The following is a 22,550-nucleotide window of genomic DNA, read 5'->3' as shown; positions in this document are numbered from 1 at the left end:
AAAAGATTTTATTCAGTAGAATTAAAAAAGCAATTTTTCAAACACTTTCCTGACAGGTGGCAAAAAGATCATGATAATCTATTGTCAGTTAGAATACGCAGTTTCTGTTTTCAATCTTAACCCAAACATCGATCAACTTTTAAAAAGATGAAAGAGATACTTGAACATGACATAATTTAAACATGCATCATTCTGACCAGGAGTAAGGCGCACTACCGTCAGTGTATGAGGACAGCTGTAAAACTTGCTTGCTCCCATAATTCACTTGTAAAGTGCATGAGGAAATATACAGACACAATCTTGAAATTTGCTACTTTAAATCACAGTTTAGAAAAGTAATAACAAGGATGAATTAGGATCTTCACGTTCCGATTCAGGGATTTCCAGTTTAAAGTTTAGATTCTAGTAATAAGCCTGATTTTCTTACAAATTCAAAGATGACAATGGTATGAACAAAGCGATAGGTGTTCCTGGCATTTATTACATTTATTAATGTTTTTAACTCAATTCCCAATAATATTTCTCATCAAAGTATTGTTGATAAGATTTTAATCTATAGAATTAAAAAAACACTTTTTTAAAAACTGTTCTGACCTGTGTCAACAACGTTGTGTTAATCTATTTTCAGTTGGATTACCCAGTTTCTGTTTTCAATCTTAACCCAAACATCGATCAAGCTATAAAAATATGAAAGAGCTGCTTGACCATGACGTGATTTGAATACACAACTTTCTGATATGGATTCAGAAGCACTACAGTTGAATTAAGATCTTCACAATCAGATTCAGTGATTTCCAGTCAAAAATTAAGAATCTGGTAATAAACCCTCTTTTCTTACAAATTCAAAGATGGCAATGGTAAAAATAAATTAATTGGTGCTTATGGCATTAATTACATTTATTAATGTTTGGAACTCAATTCCCAATAACAATTCTTATCAAAGGCCTCTTGAAACGATTATAATCTGTAGAACTAAAAAATGCAGTTTCTTAAACACTGCAGCCTGGTAGCAACAAAGTCGAGTTAACTTTTGTCAGTTGGACTACGCAGATACTGTTTTCAATAATAACCCAAACATCAATCAAGATATGAAAAGACATAAAGAGCTGATTGACCCCGACGTGATTTGAACATGCAAACTTCTGATCTGGAGTCAGACGCGCTACCGTTGGCCACGAGGTCAGTTGAAAAGTGTTGTTGCTCCCATACTTCACATGAAAAGTGCATGATAAAATATATGGCCACCATCTTGAAATTTGCTACTTATAATCACAGTTTGGAAAAGTAATAAACAAGGATGAATTAAGATCTTCACTTTCAGATTCAGGGATTTCCAATTAAAAATTTAGAATATAGTAATAAACCCTTTTTTCTTACAAATTCAAAGATGACAATGGTATGAACAAATTAATAGGTGTTTCTGACTTGCCACAAATTTCCTGTTTTGAACTCAGTTCCCAATGATATATCTCATCAAAGGATTGTTGAAAAGATTTTATTCAGTAGAATTAAAAAAGCAATTTTTCAAACACTTTCCTGACAGGTGGCAACAAGATCATGATAATCTATTGTCAGTTAGAATATGCAGTTTCTGTTTTCAATCTTAACCCAAACATTGATCAACTTTTAAAAAGATGAAAGAGATACTTGAACGTGACATAATTTAAACATGCGTCATTCTGACCAGGAGTAAGGCACACTACCGTCAGTGTATGAGGACAGCTGTAAAACTTGCTTGCTCCCATAATTCACTTGTAAAGTGCATGAGGAAATATACAGACACCATCTTGAAATTTGCTACTTTAAATCACAGTTTAGAAAAGTAATAACAAGGAGGAATTAGGATCTTCACGTTCCGATTCAGGGATTTCCAGTTTAAAGTTTAGATTCTAGTAATAAGCCTGATTTTCTTACAAATTCAAAGATGACAATGGTATGAACAAAGCGATAGGTGTTCCTGGCATTTATTACATTTATTAATGTTTTTAACTCAATTCCCAATAATATTTCTCATCAAAGTATTGTTGATAAGATTTTAATCTATAGAATTAAAAAACACTTTTTTAAAAACTGTTCTGACCTGTGTCAACAACGTTGTGTTAATCTATTTTCAGTTGGATTACCCAGTTTCTGTTTTCAATCTTAACCCAAACATCGATCAAGCTATAAAAATATGAAAGAGCTGCTTGACCATGACGTGATTTGAATACACAACTTTCTGATATGGATGCAGAAGCACTACAGTTGAATTAAGATCTTCACAATCAGATTCAGTGATTTCCAGTCAAAAATTAAGAATCTGGTAATAAACCCTCTTTTCTTACAAATTCAAAGATGGCAATGGTAAAAATAAATTAATAGGTGCTTATGGCATTAATTACATTTATTAATGTTTGGAACTCAATTCCCAATAACAATTCTTATCAAAGTCCTCTTGAAACGATTATAATCTGTAGAACTAAAAAATGCAGTTTCTTAAACAATGCAGCCTGGTAGCAACAAAGTCGAGTTAACTTTTGTCAGTTGGACTACGCAGTTACTGTTTTCAATAATAACCCAAACATCAATCAAGATATGAAAAGACATAAAGAGCTGATTGACCCCAACGTGATTTGAACTCTCAACCTTCTGATCTGGAGTCAGACGCGCTACCGTTGCGCCACGAGGTCAGTTGAAAAGTGTTGTTGCTCCCATACTTCACATGAAAAGTGCATGATAAAATATATGGACACCATCTTGAAATTTGCTACTTATAATCACACTTTGGAAAAGATATAAACAAGGATGAATTAAGGTCTTCACTTTCAGATTCAGGGATTTCCAATTAAAAATTTAGAATATAGTAATAAACCCTTTTTTCTTACAAATTCAAAGATGACAATGGTATGAACAAATTAATAGGTGTTTCTGACTTGCCACAAATTTCCTGTTTTGAACTCAGTTCCCAATGATATATCTCATCAAAGGATTGTTGAAAAGATTTTATTCAGTAGAATTAAAAAAGCAATTTTTCAAACACTTTCCTGACAGGTGGCAACAAGATCATGATAATCTATTGTCAGTTAGAATACGCAGTTTCTGTTTTCAATCTTAACGCAAACATCGATCAACTTTTAAAAAGATGAAAGAGATACTTGAACATGACATAATTTAAACATGCATCATTCTGACCAGGAGTAAGGCGCACTACCGTCAGTGTATGAGGACAGCTGTAAAACTTGCTTGCTCCCATAATTCACTTGTAAAGTGCATGAGGAAATATACAGACACCATCTTGAAATTTGCTACTTTAAATCACAGTTTAGAAAAGTAATAACAAGGATGAATTAGGATCTTCACGTTCCGATTCAGGGATTTCCAGTTTAAAGTTTAGATTCTAGTAATAAGCCTGATTTTCTTACAAATTCAAATATGACAATGGTATGAACAAAGCGATAGGTGTTCCTGGCATTTATTACATTTATTAATGTTTTTAACTCAATTCCCAATAATATTTCTCATCAAAGTATTGTTGATAAGTTTTTAATCTATAGAATTAAAAAAACACTTTTTTAAAAACTGTTCTGACCTGTGTCAGCAACGTTGTGTTAATCTATTTTCAGTTGGATTACCCAGTTTCTGTTTTCAATCTTAACCCAAACATCGATCAAGCTATAAAAATATGAAAGAGCTGCTTGACCATGACGTGATTTGAATACACAACTTTCTGATATGGATTCAGAAGCACTACAGTTGAATTAAGATCTTCACAATCAGATTCAGTGATTTCCAGTCAAAAATTAAGAATCTGGTAATAAACCCTCTTTTCTTACAAATTCAAAGATGGCAATGGTAAAAATGGTAAAAATTAATTGGTGCTTATGGCATTAATTACATTTATTAATGTTTGGAACTCAATTCCCAATAACAATTCTTATCAAAGTCCTCTTGAAAAGATTATAATCTGTAGAACTAAAAAATGCAGTTTCTTAAACACTGCAGCCTGGTAGCAACAAAGTCGAGTTAACTTTTGTCAGTTGGACTACGCAGTTACTGTTTTCAATAATAACCCAAACATCAATCAAGATATGAAAAGACATATCTTGTTAACTTTTGTCAGTTGGACTACGCAGTTACTGTTTTCAATAATAACCCAAACATCAATCAAGATATGAAAAGACATAAAGAGCTGATTGACCCCGACGTGATTTGAACACGCAACCTTCTGATCTGGAGTCAGACGCGCTACCGTTGCGCCACGAGGTCAGTTGAAAAGTGTTGTTGCTCCCATACTTCACATGAAAAGTGCATGATAAAATATATGGACACCATCTTGAAATTTGCTACTTATAATCACACTTTGGAAAAGATATAAACAAGGATGAATTAAGGTCTTCACTTTCAGATTCAGGGATTTCCAATTAAAAATTTAGAATATAGTAATAAACCCTTTTTTCTTACAAATTCAAAGATGACAATGGTATGAACAAATTAATAGGTGTTTCTGACTTGCCACAAATTTCCTGTTTTGAACTCAGTTCCCAATGATATATCTCATCAAAGGATTGTTGAAAAGATTTTATTCAGTAGAATTAAAAAAGCAATTTTTCAAACACTTTCCTGACAGGTGGCAACAAGATCATGATAATCTATTGTCAGTTAGAATACGCAGTTTCTGTTTTCAATCTTAACGCAAACATCGATCAACTTTTAAAAAGATGAAAGAGATACTTGAACATGACATAATTTAAACATGCATCATTCTGACCAGGAGTAAGGCGCACTACCGTCAGTGTATGAGGACAGCTGTAAAACTTGCTTGCTCCCATAATTCACTTGTAAAGTGCATGAGGAAATATACAGACACCATCTTGAAATTTGCTACTTTAAATCACAGTTTAGAAAAGTAATAACAAGGATGAATTAGGATCTTCACGTTCCGATTCAGGGATTTCCAGTTTAAAGTTTAGATTCTAGTAATAAGCCTGATTTTCTTACAAATTCAAATATGACAATGGTATGAACAAAGCGATAGGTGTTCCTGGCATTTATTACATTTATTAATGTTTTTAACTCAATTCCCAATAATATTTCTCATCAAAGTATTGTTGATAAGTTTTTAATCTATAGAATTAAAAAAACACTTTTTTAAAAACTGTTCTGACCTGTGTCAGCAACGTTGTGTTAATCTATTTTCAGTTGGATTACCCAGTTTCTGTTTTCAATCTTAACCCAAACATCGATCAAGCTATAAAAATATGAAAGAGCTGCTTGACCATGACGTGATTTGAATACACAACTTTCTGATATGGATTCAGAAGCACTACAGTTGAATTAAGATCTTCACAATCAGATTCAGTGATTTCCAGTCAAAAATTAAGAATCTGGTAATAAACCCTCTTTTCTTACAAATTCAAAGATGGCAATGGTAAAAATGGTAAAAATTAATTGGTGCTTATGGCATTAATTACATTTATTAATGTTTGGAACTCAATTCCCAATAACAATTCTTATCAAAGTCCTCTTGAAAAGATTATAATCTGTAGAACTAAAAAATGCAGTTTCTTAAACACTGCAGCCTGGTAGCAACAAAGTCGAGTTAACTTTTGTCAGTTGGACTACGCAGTTACTGTTTTCAATAATAACCCAAACATCAATCAAGATATGAAAAGACATATCTTGTTAACTTTTGTCAGTTGGACTACGCAGTTACTGTTTTCAATAATAACCCAAACATCAATCAAGATATGAAAAGACATAAAGAGCTGATTGACCCCGACGTGATTTGAACACGCAACCTTCTGATCTGGAGTCAGACGCGCTACCGTTGCGCCACGAGGTCAGTTGAAAAGTGTTGTTGCTCCCATACTTCACATGAAAAGTGCATGATAAAATATATGGACACCATCTTGAAATTTGCTACTTATAATCACACTTTGGAAAAGATATAAACAAGGATGAATTAAGGTCTTCACTTTCAGATTCAGGGATTTCCAACTAAAAATTTAGAATATAGTAATAAACCCTTTTTTCTTACAAATTCAAAGATGACAATGGTATGAACAAATTAATAGGTGTTTCCGACTTGCCACAAATTTCCTGTTTTGAACTCAGTTCCCAATGATATATCTCATCAAAGGATTGTTGAAAAGATTTTATTCAGTAGAATTAAAAAAGCAATTTTTCAAACACTTTCCTGACAGGTGGCAACAAGATCATGATAATCTATTGTCAGTTAGAATATGCAGTTTCTGTTTTCAATCTTAACCCAAACATCGATCAACTTTTAAAAAGATGAAAGAGATACTTGAACGTGACATAATTTAAACATGCATCATTCTGACCAGGAGTAAGGCGCACTACCGTCAGTGTATGAGGACAGCTGTAAAACTTGCTTGCTCCCATAATTCACTTGTAAAGTGCATGAGGAAATATACAGACAGCATCTTGAAATTTGCTACTTTAAATCACAGTTTAGAAAAGTAATAACAAGGATGAATTAGGATCTTCACGTTCCGATTCAGGGATTTCCAGTTTAAAGTTTAGATTCTAGTAATAAGCCTGATTTTCTTACAAATTCAAAGATGACAATGGTATGAACAAAGCGATAGGTGTTCCTGGCATTTATTACATTTATTAATGTTTTTAACTCAATTCCCAATAATATTTCTCATCAAAGTATTGTTGATAAGATTTTAATCTATAGAATTAAAAAACACTTTTTTAAAAACTGTTCTGACCTGTGTCAACAACGTTGTGTTAATCTATTTTCAGTTGGATTACCCAGTTTCTGTTTTCAATCTTAACCCAAACATCGATCAAGCTATAAAAATATGAAAGAGCTGCTTGACCATGACGTGATTTGAATACACAACTTTCTGATATGGATTCAGAAGCACTACAGTTGAATTAAGATCTTCACAATCAGATTCAGTGATTTCCAGTCAAAAATTAAGAATCTGGTAATAAACCCTCTTTTCTTACAAATTCAAAGATGGCAATGGTAAAAATAAATTAATTGGTGCTTATGGCATTAATTACATTTATTAATGTTTGGAACTCAATTCCCAATAACAATTCTTATCAAAGGCCTCTTGAAACGATTATAATCTGTAGAACTAAAAAATGCAGTTTCTTAAACACTGCAGCCTGGTAGCAACAAAGTCGAGTTAACTTTTGTCAGTTGGACTACGCAGTTACTGTTTTCAATAATAACCCAAACATCAATCAAGATATGAAAAGACATAAAGAGCTGATTGACCCCGACGTGATTTGAACATGCAAACTTCTGATCTGGAGTCAGACGCGCTACCGTTGGCCACGAGGTCAGTTGAAAAGTGTTGTTGCTCCCATACTTCACATGAAAAGTGCATGATAAAATATATGGCCACCATCTTGAAATTTGCTACTTATAATCACAGTTTGGAAAAGTAATAAACAAGGATGAATTAAGATCTTCACTTTCAGATTCAGGGATTTCCAATTAAAAATTTAGAATATAGTAATAAACCCTTTTTTCTTACAAATTCAAAGATGACAATGGTATGAACAAATTAATAGGTGTTTCTGACTTGCCACAAATTTCCTGTTTTGAACTCAGTTCCCAATGATATATCTCATCAAAGGATTGTTGAAAAGATTTTATTCAGTAGAATTAAAAAAGCAATTTTTCAAACACTTTCCTGACAGGTGGCAACAAGATCATGATAATCTATTGTCAGTTAGAATATGCAGTTTCTGTTTTCAATCTTAACCCAAACATTGATCAACTTTTAAAAAGATGAAAGAGATACTTGAACGTGACATAATTTAAACATGCATCATTCTGACCAGGAGTAAGGCACACTACCGTCAGTGTATGAGGACAGCTGTAAAACTTGCTTGCTCCCATAATTCACTTGTAAAGTGCATGAGGAAATATACAGACACCATCTTGAAATTTGCTACTTTAAATCACAGTTTAGAAAAGTAATAACAAGGATGAATTAGGATCTTCACGTTCCGATTCAGGGATTTCCAGTTTAAAGTTTAGATTCTAGTAATAAGCCTGATTTTCTTACAAATTCAAAGATGACAATGGTATGAACAAAGCGATAGGTGTTCCTGGCATTTATTACATTTATTAATGTTTTTAACTCAATTCCCAATAATATTTCTCATCAAAGTATTGTTGATAAGATTTTAATCTATAGAATTAAAAAACACTTTTTTAAAAACTGTTCTGACCTGTGTCAACAACGTTGTGTTAATCTATTTTCAGTTGGATTACCCAGTTTCTGTTTTCAATCTTAACCCAAACATCGATCAAGCTATAAAAATATGAAAGAGCTGCTTGACCATGACGTGATTTGAATACACAACTTTCTGATATGGATTCAGAAGCACTACAGTTGAATTAAGATCTTCACAATCAGATTCAGTGATTTCCAGTCAAAAATTAAGAATCTGGTAATAAACCCTCTTTTCTTACAAATTCAAAGATGGCAATGGTAAAAATAAATTAATAGGTGCTTATGGCATTAATTACATTTATTAATGTTTGGAACTCAATTTCCAATAACAATTCTTATCAAAGTCCTCTTGAAACGATTATAATCTGTAGAACTAAAAAATGCAGTTTCTTAAACACTGCAGCCTGGTAGCAACAAAGTCGAGTTAACTTTTGTCAGTTGGACTACGCAGTTACTGTTTTCAATAATAACCCAAACATCAATCAAGATATGAAAAGACATATCTTGTTAACTTTTGTCAGTTGGACTACGCAGTTACTGTTTTCAATAATAACCCAAACATCAATCAAGATATGAAAAGACATAAAGAGCTGATTGACCCCGACGTGATTTGAACACGCAACCTTCTGATCTGGAGTCAGACGCGCTACCGTTGCGCCACGAGGTCAGTTGAAAAGTGTTGTTGCTCCCATACTTCACATGAAAAGTGCATGATAAAATATATGGACACCATCTTGAAATTTGCTACTTATAATCACACTTTGGAAAAGATATAAACAAGGATGAATTAAGGTCTTCACTTTCAGATTCAGGGATTTCCAACTAAAAATTTAGAATATAGTAATAAACCCTTTTTTCTTACAAATTCAAAGATGACAATGGTATGAACAAATTAATAGGTGTTTCCGACTTGCCACAAATTTCCTGTTTTGAACTCAGTTCCCAATGATATATCTCATCAAAGGATTGTTGAAAAGATTTTATTCAGTAGAATTAAAAAAGCAATTTTTCAAACACTTTCCTGACAGGTGGCAACAAGATCATGATAATCTATTGTCAGTTAGAATATGCAGTTTCTGTTTTCAATCTTAACCCAAACATCGATCAACTTTTAAAAAGATGAAAGAGATACTTGAACGTGACATAATTTAAACATGCATCATTCTGACCAGGAGTAAGGCGCACTACCGTCAGTGTATGAGGACAGCTGTAAAACTTGCTTGCTCCCATAATTCACTTGTAAAGTGCATGAGGAAATATACAGACACCTTCTTGAAATTTGCTACTTTAAATCACAGTTTAGAAAAGTAATAACAAGGATGAATTAGGATCTTCACGTTCCGATTCAGGGATTTCCAGTTTAAAGTTTAGATTCTAGTAATAAGCCTGATTTTCTTACAAATTCAAAGATGACAATGGTATGAACAAAGCGATAGGTGTTCCTGGCATTTATTACATTTATTAATGTTTTTAACTCAATTCCCAATAATATTTCTCATCAAAGTATTGTTGATAAGATTTTAATCTATAGAATTAAAAAACACTTTTTTAAAAACTGTTCTGACCTGTGTCAACAACGTTGTGTTAATCTATTTTCAGTTGGATTACCCAGTTTCTGTTTTCAATCTTAACCCAAACATCGATCAACCTATAAAAATATGAAAGAGCTGCTTGACCATGACGTGATTTGAATACACAACTTTCTGATATGGATTCAGAAGCACTACAGTTGAATTAAGATCTTCACAATCAGATTCAGTGATTTCCAGTCAAAAATTAAGAATCTGGTAATAAACCCTATTTTCTTACAAATTCAAAGATGGCAATGGTAAAAATAAATTAATAGGTGCTTATGGCATTAATTACATTTATTAATGTTTGGAACTCAATTCCCAATAACAATTCTTATCAAAGTCCTCTTGAAACGATTATAATCTGTAGAACTAAAAAATGCAGTTTCTTAAACATTGCAGCCTGGTAGCAACAAAGTCGAGTTAACTTTTGTCAGTTGGACTACGCAGTTACTGTTTTCAATAATAACCCAAACATCAATCAAGTTATGATAAGACATAAAGAGCTGATTGACCCCAACGTGATTTGAACTCGCAACCTTCTGATATGGAGTCAGACGCGCTACCTTTGCGCCACGAGGTCAGTTGAAAAGTGTTGTTGCTCCCATACTTCACATGAAAAGTGCATGATAAAATATATGGACACCATCTTGAAATTTGCTACTTATAATCACACTTTGGAAAAGATATAAACAAGGATGAATTAAGGTCTTCACTTTCAGATTCAGGGATTTCCAATTAAAAATTTAGAATATAGTAATAAACCCTTTTTTCTTACAAATTCAAAGATGACAATGGTATGAACAAATTAATAGGTGTTTCTGACTTGCCACAAATTTCCTGTTTTGAACTCAGTTCCCAATGATATATCTCATCAATGGATTGTTGAAAAGATTTTATTCAGTAGAATTAAAAAAGCAATTTTTCAAACACTTTCCTGACAGGTGGCAACAAGATCATGATAATCTATTGTCAGTTAGAATACGCAGTTTCTGTTTTCAATCTTAACGCAAACATCGATCAACTTTTAAAAAGATGAAAGAGATACTTGAACATGACATAATTTAAACATGCATCATTCTGACCAGGAGTAAGGCGCACTACCGTCAGTGTATGAGGACAGCTGTAAAACTTGCTTGCTCCCATAATTCACTTGTAAAGTGCATGAGGAAATATACAGACACCATCTTGAAATTTGCTACTTTAAATCACAGTTTAGAAAAGTAATAACAAGGATGAATTAGGATCTTCACGTTCCGATTCAGGGATTTCCAGTTTAAAGTTTAGATTCTAATAATAAGCCTGATTTTCTTACAAATTCAAAGATGACAATGGTATGAACAAAGCGATAGGTGTTCCTGGCATTTATTACATTTATTAATGTTTTTAACTCAATTCCCAATAATATTTCTCATCAAAGTATTGTTGATAAGTTTTTAATCTATAGAATTAAAAAAACACTTTTTTAAAAACTGTTCTGACCTGTGTCAGCAACGTTGTGTTAATCTATTTTCAGTTGGATTACCCAGTTTCTGTTTTCAATCTTAACCCAAACATCGATCAAGCTATAAAAATATGAAAGAGCTGCTTGACCATGACGTGATTTGAATACACAACTTTCTGATATGGATTCAGAAGCACTACAGTTGAATTAAGATCTTCACAATCAGATTCAGTGATTTCCAGTCAAAAATTAAGAATCTGGTAATAAACCCTCTTTTCTTACAAATTCAAAGATGGCAATGGTAAAAATAAATTAATTGGTGCTTATGGCATTAATTACATTTATTAATGTTTGGAACTCAATTCCCAATAACAATTCTTATCAAAGTCCTCTTGAAACGATTATAATCTGAAGAACTAAAAAATGCAGTTTCTTAAACACTGCAGCCTGGTAGCAACAAAGTCGAGTTAACTTTTGTCAAGTTGGACTACGCAGTTGCTGTTTTCAATAATAACCCAAACATCAATCAAGATATGAAAAGACATAAAGAGCTGATTGACCTCGACGTGATTTGAACACGCAACCTTCTGATCTGGAGTCAGACGCGCTACCATTGCGCCACGAGGTCATTTGAACCGTGTTGTTGCTCCCATACTTCACATGAAAAGTGCATGATAAAATATATGGACACCATCTTGAAATTTGCTACTTATAATCACAGTTTGGAAAAGATATAAACAAGGATGAATTAAGGTCTTCACTTTCAGATTCAGGGATTTCCAATTAAAAATTTAGAATATAGTAATAAACCCTTTTTTCTTACAAATTCAAAGATGACAATGGTATGAACAAATTAATAGGTGTTTCTGACTTGCCACAAATTTTCTGTTTTGAACTCAGTTCCCAATGATATATCTCATCAAAGATTGTTGAAAAGATTTTATTCAGTAGAATTAAAAAAGCAATTTTTCAAACACTTTCCTGACAGGTGGCAACAAGATCATGATAATCTATTGTCAGTTAGAATACGCAGTTTCTGTTTTCAATCTTAACCCAAACATCGATCAACTTTTAAAAAGATGAAAGAGATACTTAAACGTGACATAATTTAAACATGCATCATTCTGACCAGGAGTAAGGCGCACTACCGTCAGTGTATGAGGACAGCTGTAAAACTTGCTTGGTCCCATAATTCACTTGTAAAGTGCATGAGGAAATATACAGACACCATCTTGAAATTTGATACTTTAAATCACAGTTTAGAAAAGTAATAACAAGGATGAATTAGGATCTTCACGTTCCGATTCAGGGATTTCCAGTTTAAAGTTTAGATTCTAGTAATAAGCATGATTTTCTTACAAATTCAAAGATGACAATGGTATGAACAAAGCGATAGGTGTTCCTGGCATTTATTACATTTATTAATGTTTTTAACTCAATTCCCAATAATATTTCTCATCAAAGTATTGTTGATAAGATTTTAATCTATAGAATTAAAAAAACACTTTTTTAAAAACTGTTCTGACCTGTGTCAACAACGTTGTGTTAATCTATTTTCAGTTGGATTACCCAGTTTCTGTTTTCAATCTTAACCCAAACATCGATCAAGCTATAAAAATATGAAAGAGCTGCTTGACCATGACGTGATTTGAATACACAACTTTCTGATATGGATTCAGAAGCACTACAGTTGAATTAAGATCTTCACAATCAGATTCAGTGATTTCCAGTCAAAAATTAAGAATCTGGTAATAAACCCTCTTTTCTTACAAATTCAAAGATGGCAATGCTAAAAATAAATTAATAGGTGCTTATGGCATTAATTACATTTATTAATGTTTGGAACTCAATTCCCAATAACAATTCTTATCAAAGTCCTCTTGAAATGATTATAATCTGTAGAACTAAAAAATGCAGTTTCTTAAACACTGCAGCCTGGTAGCAACAAAGTCGAGTTTAACTTTTGTCAGTTGGACTATGCAGTTACTGTTTTAAATAATAACCCAAACATCAATCAAGATATGAAAAGACATAAAGAGCTGATTGACCCCGACGTGATTTGAACACACAACCTTCTAATCTGGAGTCAGACGCGCTACCGTTGCGCCACGAGGTCAGTTGAAAAGAGTTGTTGCTCCCATACTTCACATGAAAAGTGCATGATAAAATATATGGACACCATCTTGAAATTTGCTACTTATAATCACAGTTTGGAAAAGATATAAACAAGGATGAATTAAGGTCTTCACTTTCAGATTCAGGGATTTCCAATTAAAAATTTAGAATATAGTAATAAACCCTTTTTTCTTACAAATTCAAAGATGACAATGGTATGAACAAATTAATAGGTGTTTCTGACTTGCCACAAATTTCCTGTTTTGAACTCAGTTCCCAATGATATATCTCATCAAAGGATTGTTGAAAAGATTTTATTCAGTAGAATTAAAAAAGCAATTTTTCAAACACTTTCCTGACAGGTGGCAACAAGATCATGATAATCTATTGTCAGTTAGAATACTCAGTTTCTGTTTTCAATCTTAACCCAAACATCGATCAACTTTTAAAAAGATGAAAGAGATACTTGAACGTGACATAATTTAAACATGCATCATTATGACCAGGAGTAAGGCGCACTACCGTCAGTGTATGAGGACAGCTGTAAAACTTGCTTGCTCCCATAATTCACTTGTAAAGTGCATGAGGAAATATACAGACACCATCTTGAAATTTGCTACTTTAAATCACAGTTTAGAAAAGTAATAACAAGGATGAATTAGGATCTTCACGTTCCGATTCAGGGATTTCCAGTTTAAAGTTTAGGTTCTAGTAATAAGCCTGATTTTCTTACAAATTCAAAGATGACAATGGTATGAACAAAGCGATAGGTGTTCCTGGCATTTATTACATTTATTAATGTTTTTAACTCAATTCCCAAAAATATTTCTCATCAAAGTATTGTTGATAAGATTTTAATCTATAGAATTAAAAAAACACTTTTTTAAAAACTGTTCTGACCTGTGTCAACAACGTTGTGTTAATCTATTTTCAGTTGGATTACCCAGTTTCTGTTTTCAATCTTAACCCAAACATCGATCAAGCTATAAAAATATGAAAGAGCTGCTTGACCATGACGTGATTTGAATACACAACTTTCTGATATGGATTCAGAAGCACTACAGTTGAATTAAGATCTTCACAATCAGATTCAGTGATTTCCAGTCAAAAATTAAGAATCTGGTAATAAACCCTCTTTTCTTACAAATTCAAAGATGGCAATGCTAAAAATAAATTAATAGGTAATTAATTACATTTATTAATGTTTGGAACTCAATTCCCAATAACAATTCTTATCAAAGTCCTCTTGAAACGATTATAATCTGTAGAACTAAAAAATGCAGTTTCTTAAACACTGCAGCCTGGTAGCAACAAAGTCGAGTTTAACTTTTGTCAAGTTGGACTACGCAGTTACTGTTTTCAATAATAACCCAAAAATCAATCAAGATATAAAAAGACATAAAGAGTTGATTGACCCCGACGTGATTTGAACACACAACCTTCTGATCTGGAGTCAGACGCGCTACCGTTGCGCCACGAGGTCAGTTGAAAAGTGTTGTTGCTCCCATGCTTCACATGAAAAGTGCATGATAAAATATATGGACACCATCTTGAAATTTGCTACTTATAATCACAGTTTGGAAAAGATATAAACAAGGATGAATTAAGGTCTTCACTTTCAGATTCAGGGATTTCCAATTAAAATTTTAGAATATAGTAATAAACCCTTTTTTCTTACAAATTCAAAGATGACAATGGTATGAACAAATTAATAGGTGTTTCTGACTTGCCACAAATTTCCTGTTTTGAACTCAGTTCCCAATGATATATCTCATCAAAGGATTGTTGAAAAGATTTTATTCAGTAGAATTAAAAAAGCAATTTTTCAAACACTTTCCTGACAGGTGGCAACAAGATCATGATAATCTATTGTCAGTTAGAATACGCAGTTTCTGTTTTCAATCTTAACCCAAACATCGATCAACTTTTAAAAAGATGAAAGAGATACTTGAACGTGACATAATTTAAACATGCATCATTATGACCAGGAGTAAGGCGCACTACCGTCAGTGTATGAGGACAGCTGTAAAACTTGCTTGCTCCCATAATTCACTTGTAAAGTGCATGAGGAAATATACAGACACCATCTTGAAATTTGCTACTTTAAATCACAGTTTAGAAAAGTAATAACAAGGATGAATTAGGATCTTCACGTTCCGATTCAGGGATTTCCAGTTTAAAGTTTAGATTCTAGTAATAAGCCTGATTTTCTTACAAATTCAAAGATGACAATGGTATGAACAAAGCGATAGGTGTTCCTGGCATTTATTACATTTATTAATGTTTTTAACTCAATTCCCATTAATATTTCTCATCAAAGTATTGTTGATAAGATTTTAATCTATAGAATTAAAAAAACACTTTTTTAAAAACTGTTCTGACCTGTGTCAACAACATTGTATTAATCTATTTTCAGTTGGATTACCCAGTTTCTGTTTTCAATCTTAACCCAAACATCGATCAAGCTATAAAAATATGAAAGAGCTGCTTGACCATGACGTGATTTGAATACACAACTTTCTGATATGGATTCAGAAGCACTACAGTTGAATTAAGATCTTCACAATCAGATTCAGTGATTTCCAGTCAAAAATTAAGAATCTGGTAATAAACCCTCTTTTCTTACAAATTCAAAGATGGCAATGGTAAAAATAAATTAATAGGTGCTTATGGCATTAATTACATTTATTAATGTTTGGAACTCAATTCCCAATAACAATTCTTATCAAAGTCCTCTTGAAACAATTATAATCTGTAGAACTAAAAAATGCAGTTTCTTAAACACTGCAGCCTGGTAGCAACAAAGTCGAGTTAACTTTTGTCAGTTGGACTACGCAGTTACTGTTTTCAATAATAACCCAAACATCAATCAAGATATGAAAAGACATAAAGAGCTGATTGACCCCGACGTGATTTGAAGACACAACCTTCTGATGTGAAGTCAGACGCACTACCGTTGCGCCACGAGGTCATTTGAAAAGTGTTGTTGCTCCCATACTTCACATGAAAATTGCATGATAAAATATATGGGCACCATCTTGAAATTTGCTACTTATAATCACAGTTTGGAAAAGATATAAACAAGGATGAATTAAGATCTTCACTTTCAGATTCAGGGATTTCCAATTAAAAATTTAGAATATAGTAATAAACCCTTTTTTCTTACAAATTCAAAGATGACAATGGTATGAACAAATTAATAGGTGTTTCTGACTTGCCACAAATTTTCTGTTTTGAACTCAGTTCCCAATTATATATCTCATCAAAGGATTGTTGAAAAGATTTTATTCAGTAGAATTAAAAAAGCAATTTTTCAAACACTTTCCTGACAGGTGGCAACAAGATCATGATAATCTATTGTCAGTTAGAATACGCAGTTTCTGTTTTCAATCTTAACCCAAACATCGATCAACTTTTAAAAGGATGAAAGAGATACTTGAACATGACATAATTTAAACATGCATCATTCTGACCAGGAGTAAGGCGCACTACCGTCAGTGTATGAGGACAGCTGTAAAACTTGCTTGCTCCCATAATTCACTTGTAAAGTGCATGAGGAAATATACAGACACCATCTTGAAATTTGCTACTTTAAATCACAGTTTAGAAAAGTAATAACAAGGATGAATTAGGATCTTCACGTTCCGATTCAGGGATTTCCAGTTTAAAGTTTAGATTCTAGTAATAAGCCTGATTTTCTTACAAATTCAAAGATGACAATGGTATGAACAAAGCGATAGGTGTTCCTGGCATTTATTACATTTATTAATGGTTTTTAACTCAATTCCCAATAATATTTCTCATCAAAGTATTGTTGATAAGATTTTAATCTATAGAATTAAAAAAACACTTTTTTAAAAACTGTTCTGACCTGTGTCAACAACGTTGTGTTAATCTATTTTCAGTTGGATTACCCAGTTTCTGTTTTCAATCTTAACCCAAACATCGATCAAGCTATAAAAATATGAAAGAGCTGCTTGACCATGATGTGATTTGAATACACAACTTTCTGATATGGATTCAGAAGCACTACAGTTGAATTAAGATCTTCACAATCAGATTCAGTGATTTCCAGTCAAAAATTAAGAATCTGGTAATAAACCCTCTTTTCTTACAAATTCAAAGATGGCAATGGTAAAAATAAATTAATAGGTGCTTATGGCATTAATTACATTTATTAATGTTTGGAACTCAATTCCCAATAACAATTCTTATCAAAGTCCTCTTGAAACGATTATAATCTGTAGAACTAAAAAATGCAGTTTCTTAAACACTGCAGCCTGGTAGCAACAAAGTCGAGTTAACTTTGGTCAAGTTGGACTATGCAGTTACTGTTTTCAATAATAACCCAAACATCAATCAAGATATGAAAAGACATAAAGAGCTGATTGACCCCAACGTGATTTGAACACGCAACGTTCTGATTTGGAGTCAGACGTGCTACCGTTGCGCCACGAGGTCATTTGAAAAGTGTTGTTGCTCCCATACTTCACATGAAAAGTGCATGATAAAATATATGGACACCATCTTGAAATTTGCTACTTATAATCACAGTTTGGAAAAGATATAATCAAGGATGAATTAAGATCTTCACTTTCAGATTCAGGGATTTCCAATTAAAAATTTAGAATATAGTAATAAACCCTTTTTTCTTACAAATTCAAAGATGACAATGGTATGAACAAATTAATAGGTGTTTCTCACTTGCCACAAATTTTCTGTTTTGAACTCAGTTCCCAATGATATATCTCATCAAAGGATTGTTGAAAAGATTTTATTCAGTAGAATTAAAAAAGCAATTTTTCAAACACTTTCCTGACAGGTGGCAACAAGATCATGATAATCTATTGTCAGTTAGAATACGCAGTTTCTGTTTTCAATCTTAACCCAAACATCGATCAACTTTTAAAAAGATGAAAGAGATACTTGAACATGACATAATTTAAACATGCACCATTCTGACCAGGAGTAAGGCGCACTACCGTCAGTGTATGAGGACAGCTGTAAAACTTGCTTGCTCCCATAATTCACTTGTAAAGTGCATGAGGAAATATACAGACACCATCTTGAAATTTGCTACTTTAAATCACAGTTTAGAAAAGTAATAACAAGGATGAATTAGGATCTTCACGTTCCGATTCAGGGATTTCCAGTTTAAAGTTTAGATTCTAGTAATAAGCCTGATTTTCTTACAAATTCAAAGATGACAATGGTATGAACAAAGCGATAGGTGTTCCTGGCATTTATTACATCTATTAATGGTTTTTAACTCAATTCCCAATAATATTTCTCATCAAAGTATTGTTGATAAGATTTTAATCTATAGAATTAAAAAACACTTTTTTAAAAACGGTTCTGACCTGTGTCAACAACGTTGTGTTAATCTATTTTCAGTTGGATTACCCAGTATCTGTTTTCAATCTTAACCCAAACATCGATCAAGCTATAAAAATATGAAAGAGCTGCTTGACCATGACGTGATTTGAATACACAACTTTCTGATATGGATTCAGAAGCACTACAGTTGAATTAAGATCTTCACAATCAGATTCAGTGATTTCCAGTCAAAAATTAAGAATCTGGTAATAAACCCTCTTTTCTTACAAATTCAAAGATGGCAATGGTAAAAATAAATTAATAGGTGCTTATGGCATTAATTACATTTATTAATGTTTGGAACTCAATTCCCAATAACAATTCTTATCAAAGTCCTCTTGAAACGATTATAATCTGTAGAACTAAAAAATGCAGTTTCTTAAACACTGCAGCCTGGTAGCAACAAAGTCGAGTTAACTTTTGTCAAGTTGGACTATGCAGTTACTGTTTTCAATAATAACCCAAACATCAATCAAGATATGAAAAGACATAAAGAGCTGATTGACCCCGACGTGATTTGAACACGCAACCTTCTGATTTGCTACCGTTTCGCCACGAGGTCATTTGAAAAGTGTTGTTGCTCCCATACTTCACATGAAAAGTGCATGATAAAATATATGGACACCATCTTGAAATTTGCTACTTATAATTACAGTTTGGAAAAGATATAAACAAGAATGAATTAAGGTCTTCACTTTCAGATTCAGGGATTTCCAATTAAAAATTTAGAATATAGTAATAAACCCTTTTTTCTTACAAATTCAAAGATGACAATGGTATGAACAAATTAATAGGTGTTTCTGACTTGCCACAAATTTCCTGTTTTGAACTCAGTTCCCAATGATATATCTCATCAAAGGATTGTTGAAAAGATTTTATTCAGTAGAATTAAAAAAGGAATTTTTCAAACACTTTCCTGACAGGTGGCAACAAGATCATGATAATCTATTGTCAGTTAGAATACGCAGTTTCTGTTTTCAATCTTAACCCAAACATCGATCAACTTTTAAAAAGATGAAAGAGATACTTGAACATGACATAATTTAAACATGCATCATTCTGACCAGGAGTAAGGCGCACTACCGTCAGTGTATGAGGACAGCTGTAAAACTTGCTTGCTCCCATAATTCACTTGTAAAGTGCATGAGGAAATATACAGACACCATCTTGAAATTTGCTACTTTAAATCACAGTTTAGAAAAGTAATAACAAGGATGAATTAGGATCTTCACGTTCCGATTCAGGGATTTCCAGTTTAAAGTTTAGATTCTAGTAATAAGCCTGATTTTCTTACAAATTCAAAGATGACAATGGTATGAACAAAGCGATAGGTGTTCCTGGCATTTATTACATTTATTAATGGTTTTTAACTCAATTCCCAATAATATTTCTCATCAAAGTATTGTTGATAAGATTTTAATCTATAGAATTAAAAAAACACTTTTTTAAAAACTGTTCTGACCTGTGTCAACAACGTTGTGTTAATCTATTTTCAGTTGGATTACCCAGTTTCTGTTTTCAATCTTAACCCAAACATCGATCAAGCTATAAAAATATGAAAGAGCTGCTTGACCATGACGTGATTTGAATACACAACTTTCTGATATGGATTCAGAAGCACTACAGTTGAATTAAGATCTTCACAATCAGATTCAGTGATTTCCAGTCAAAAATTAAGAATCTGGTAATAAACCCTCTTTTCTTACAAATTCAAAGATGGCAATGGTAAAAATAAATTAATAGGTGCTTATGGCATTAATTACATTTATTAATGTTTGGAACTCAATTCCCAATAACAATTCTTATCAAAGTCCTCTTGAAACGATTATAATCTGTAGAACTAAAAAATGCAGTTTCATAAACACTGCAGCCTGGTAGCAACAAAGTCGAGTTAACTTTTGTCAAGTTGGACTATGCAGTTACTGTTTTCAATAATAACCCAAACATCAATCAAGATATGAAAAGACATAAAGAGCTGATTGACCCCGACGTGATTTGAATACGCAACGTTCTGATTTGGAGTCAGACGTGCTACCATTGCGCCACGAGGTCATTTGAAAAGTGTTGTTGCTCCCATACTTCACATGAAAAGTGCATGATAAAATATATGGACACCATCTTGAAATTTGCTACTTATAATCACAGTTTGGAAAAGATATAATCAAGGATGAATTAAGATCTTCACTTTCAGATTCAGGGATTTCCAATTAAAAATTTAGAATATAGTAATAAACCCTTTTTTCTTACAAATTCAAAGATGACAATGGTATGAACAAATTAATAGGTGTTTCTCACTTGCCACAAATTTTCTGTTTTGAACTCAGTTCCCAATGATATATCTCATCAAAGGATTGTTGAAAAGATTTTATTCAGTAGAATTAAAAAAGCAATTTTTCAAACACTTTCCTGACAGGTGGCAACAAGATCATGATAATCTATTGTCAGTTAGAATACGCAGTTTCTGTTTTCAATCTTAACCCAAACATCGATCAACTTTTAAAAAGATGAAAGAGATACTTGAACATGACATAATTTAAACATGCATCATTCTGACCAGGAGTAAGGCGCACTACCGTCAGTGTATGAGGACAGCTGTAAAACTTGCTTGCTCCCATAATTCACTTGTAAAGTGCATGAGGAAATATACAGACACCATCTTGAAATTTGCTACTTTAAATCACAGTTTAGAAAAGTAATAACAAGGATGAATTAGGATCTTCACGTTCCGATTCAGGGATTTCCAGTTTAAAGTTTAGATTCTAGTAATAAGCCTGATTTTCTTACAAATTCAAAGATGACAATGGTATGAACAAAGCGATAGGTGTTCCTGGCATTTATTACATTTATTAATGGTTTTTAACTCAATTCCCAATAATATTTCTCATCAAAGTATTGTTGATAAGATTTTAATCTATAGAATTAAAAAACACTTTTTTAAAAACGGTTCTGACCTGTGTCAACAACGTTGTGTTAATCTATTTTCAGTTGGATTACCCAGTTTCTGTTTTCAATCTTAACCCAAACATCGATCAAGCTATAAAAATATGAAAGAGCTGCTTGACCATGACGTGATTTGAATACACAACTTTCTGATATGGATTCAGAAGCACTACAGTTGAATTAAGATCTTCACAATCAGATTCAGTGATTTCCAGTCAAAAATTAAGAATCTGGTAATAAACCCTCTTTTCTTACAAATTCAAAGATGGCAATGGTAAAAATAAATTAATAGGTGCTTATGGCATTAATTACATTTATTAATGTTTGGAACTCAATTCCCAATAACAATTCTTATCAAAGTCCTCTTGAAACGATTATAATCTGTAGAACTAAAAAATGCAGTTTCTTAAACACTGCAGCCTGGTAACAACAAAGTCGAGTTAACTTTTGTCAAGTTGGACTATGCAGTTACTGTTTTCAATAATAACCCAAACATCAATCAAGATATGAAAAGACATAAAGAGCTGATTGACCCCGACGTGATTTGAACACGCAACCTTCTGATTTGCTACCGTTTCGCCACGAGGTCATTTGAAAAGTGTTGTTGCTCCCATACTTCACATGAAAAGTGCATGATAAAATATATGGACACCATCTTGAAATTTGCTACTTATAATCACAGTTTGGAAAAGATATAAACAAGGATGAATTAAGGTCTTCACTTTCAGATTCAGGGATTTCCAATAAAAAATTTAGAATATAGTAATAAACCCTTTTTTCTTACAAATTCAAAGATGACAATGGTATGAACAAATTAATAGGTGTTTCTGACTTGCCACAAATTTCCTGTTTTGAACTCAGTTCCCAATGATATATCTCATCAAAGGATTGTTG

The 22,550-nt window shown here is 32.6% G+C and overlaps 9 non-coding genes across 9 annotated transcripts; all 9 read right to left on the bottom strand.

Annotated features, from left to right (window-relative positions):
* Positions 1 to 2,597: 2,597 nt before the first annotated feature.
* TRNAW-CCA (transfer RNA tryptophan (anticodon CCA)) lies at positions 2,598 to 2,669 on the bottom strand. Its single transcript has one exon. It is a non-coding gene; the product is annotated as a tRNA-Trp (tRNA).
* A 1,504-nt stretch (positions 2,670 to 4,173) lies between these two features.
* Positions 4,174 to 4,245, bottom strand: TRNAW-CCA (transfer RNA tryptophan (anticodon CCA)). The gene has a single exon. It is a non-coding gene; the product is annotated as a tRNA-Trp (tRNA).
* A 1,504-nt stretch (positions 4,246 to 5,749) lies between these two features.
* Positions 5,750 to 5,821, bottom strand: TRNAW-CCA (transfer RNA tryptophan (anticodon CCA)). The gene has a single exon. It is a non-coding gene; the product is annotated as a tRNA-Trp (tRNA).
* Positions 5,822 to 8,805: 2,984 nt separating this feature from the next.
* On the bottom strand, positions 8,806 to 8,877 carry TRNAW-CCA (transfer RNA tryptophan (anticodon CCA)). Its single transcript has one exon. It is a non-coding gene; the product is annotated as a tRNA-Trp (tRNA).
* Positions 8,878 to 11,781: 2,904 nt separating this feature from the next.
* Positions 11,782 to 11,853, bottom strand: TRNAW-CCA (transfer RNA tryptophan (anticodon CCA)). The gene has a single exon. It is a non-coding gene; the product is annotated as a tRNA-Trp (tRNA).
* Positions 11,854 to 13,269: 1,416 nt separating this feature from the next.
* On the bottom strand, positions 13,270 to 13,341 carry TRNAW-CCA (transfer RNA tryptophan (anticodon CCA)). The gene has a single exon. It is a non-coding gene; the product is annotated as a tRNA-Trp (tRNA).
* Positions 13,342 to 14,751: 1,410 nt separating this feature from the next.
* TRNAW-CCA (transfer RNA tryptophan (anticodon CCA)) lies at positions 14,752 to 14,823 on the bottom strand. The gene has a single exon. It is a non-coding gene; the product is annotated as a tRNA-Trp (tRNA).
* A 2,906-nt stretch (positions 14,824 to 17,729) lies between these two features.
* On the bottom strand, positions 17,730 to 17,801 carry TRNAW-CCA (transfer RNA tryptophan (anticodon CCA)). The gene has a single exon. It is a non-coding gene; the product is annotated as a tRNA-Trp (tRNA).
* Positions 17,802 to 20,696: 2,895 nt separating this feature from the next.
* Positions 20,697 to 20,768, bottom strand: TRNAW-CCA (transfer RNA tryptophan (anticodon CCA)). Its single transcript has one exon. It is a non-coding gene; the product is annotated as a tRNA-Trp (tRNA).
* Between the last annotated feature and the right edge of the window lie 1,782 nt (positions 20,769 to 22,550).

The sequence above is a fragment of the Dendrobates tinctorius genome, unplaced genomic scaffold, assembly GCF_039654945.1.
Source record: "Dendrobates tinctorius isolate UK_male_01 unplaced genomic scaffold, ASM3965494v1 ptg000178l, whole genome shotgun sequence".
NCBI lineage: Eukaryota > Metazoa > Chordata > Amphibia > Anura > Dendrobatidae > Dendrobates > Dendrobates tinctorius.
Note: the sequence above shows the minus strand (reverse complement) of the source record. Positions and strands in the feature narration are given on the sequence as shown.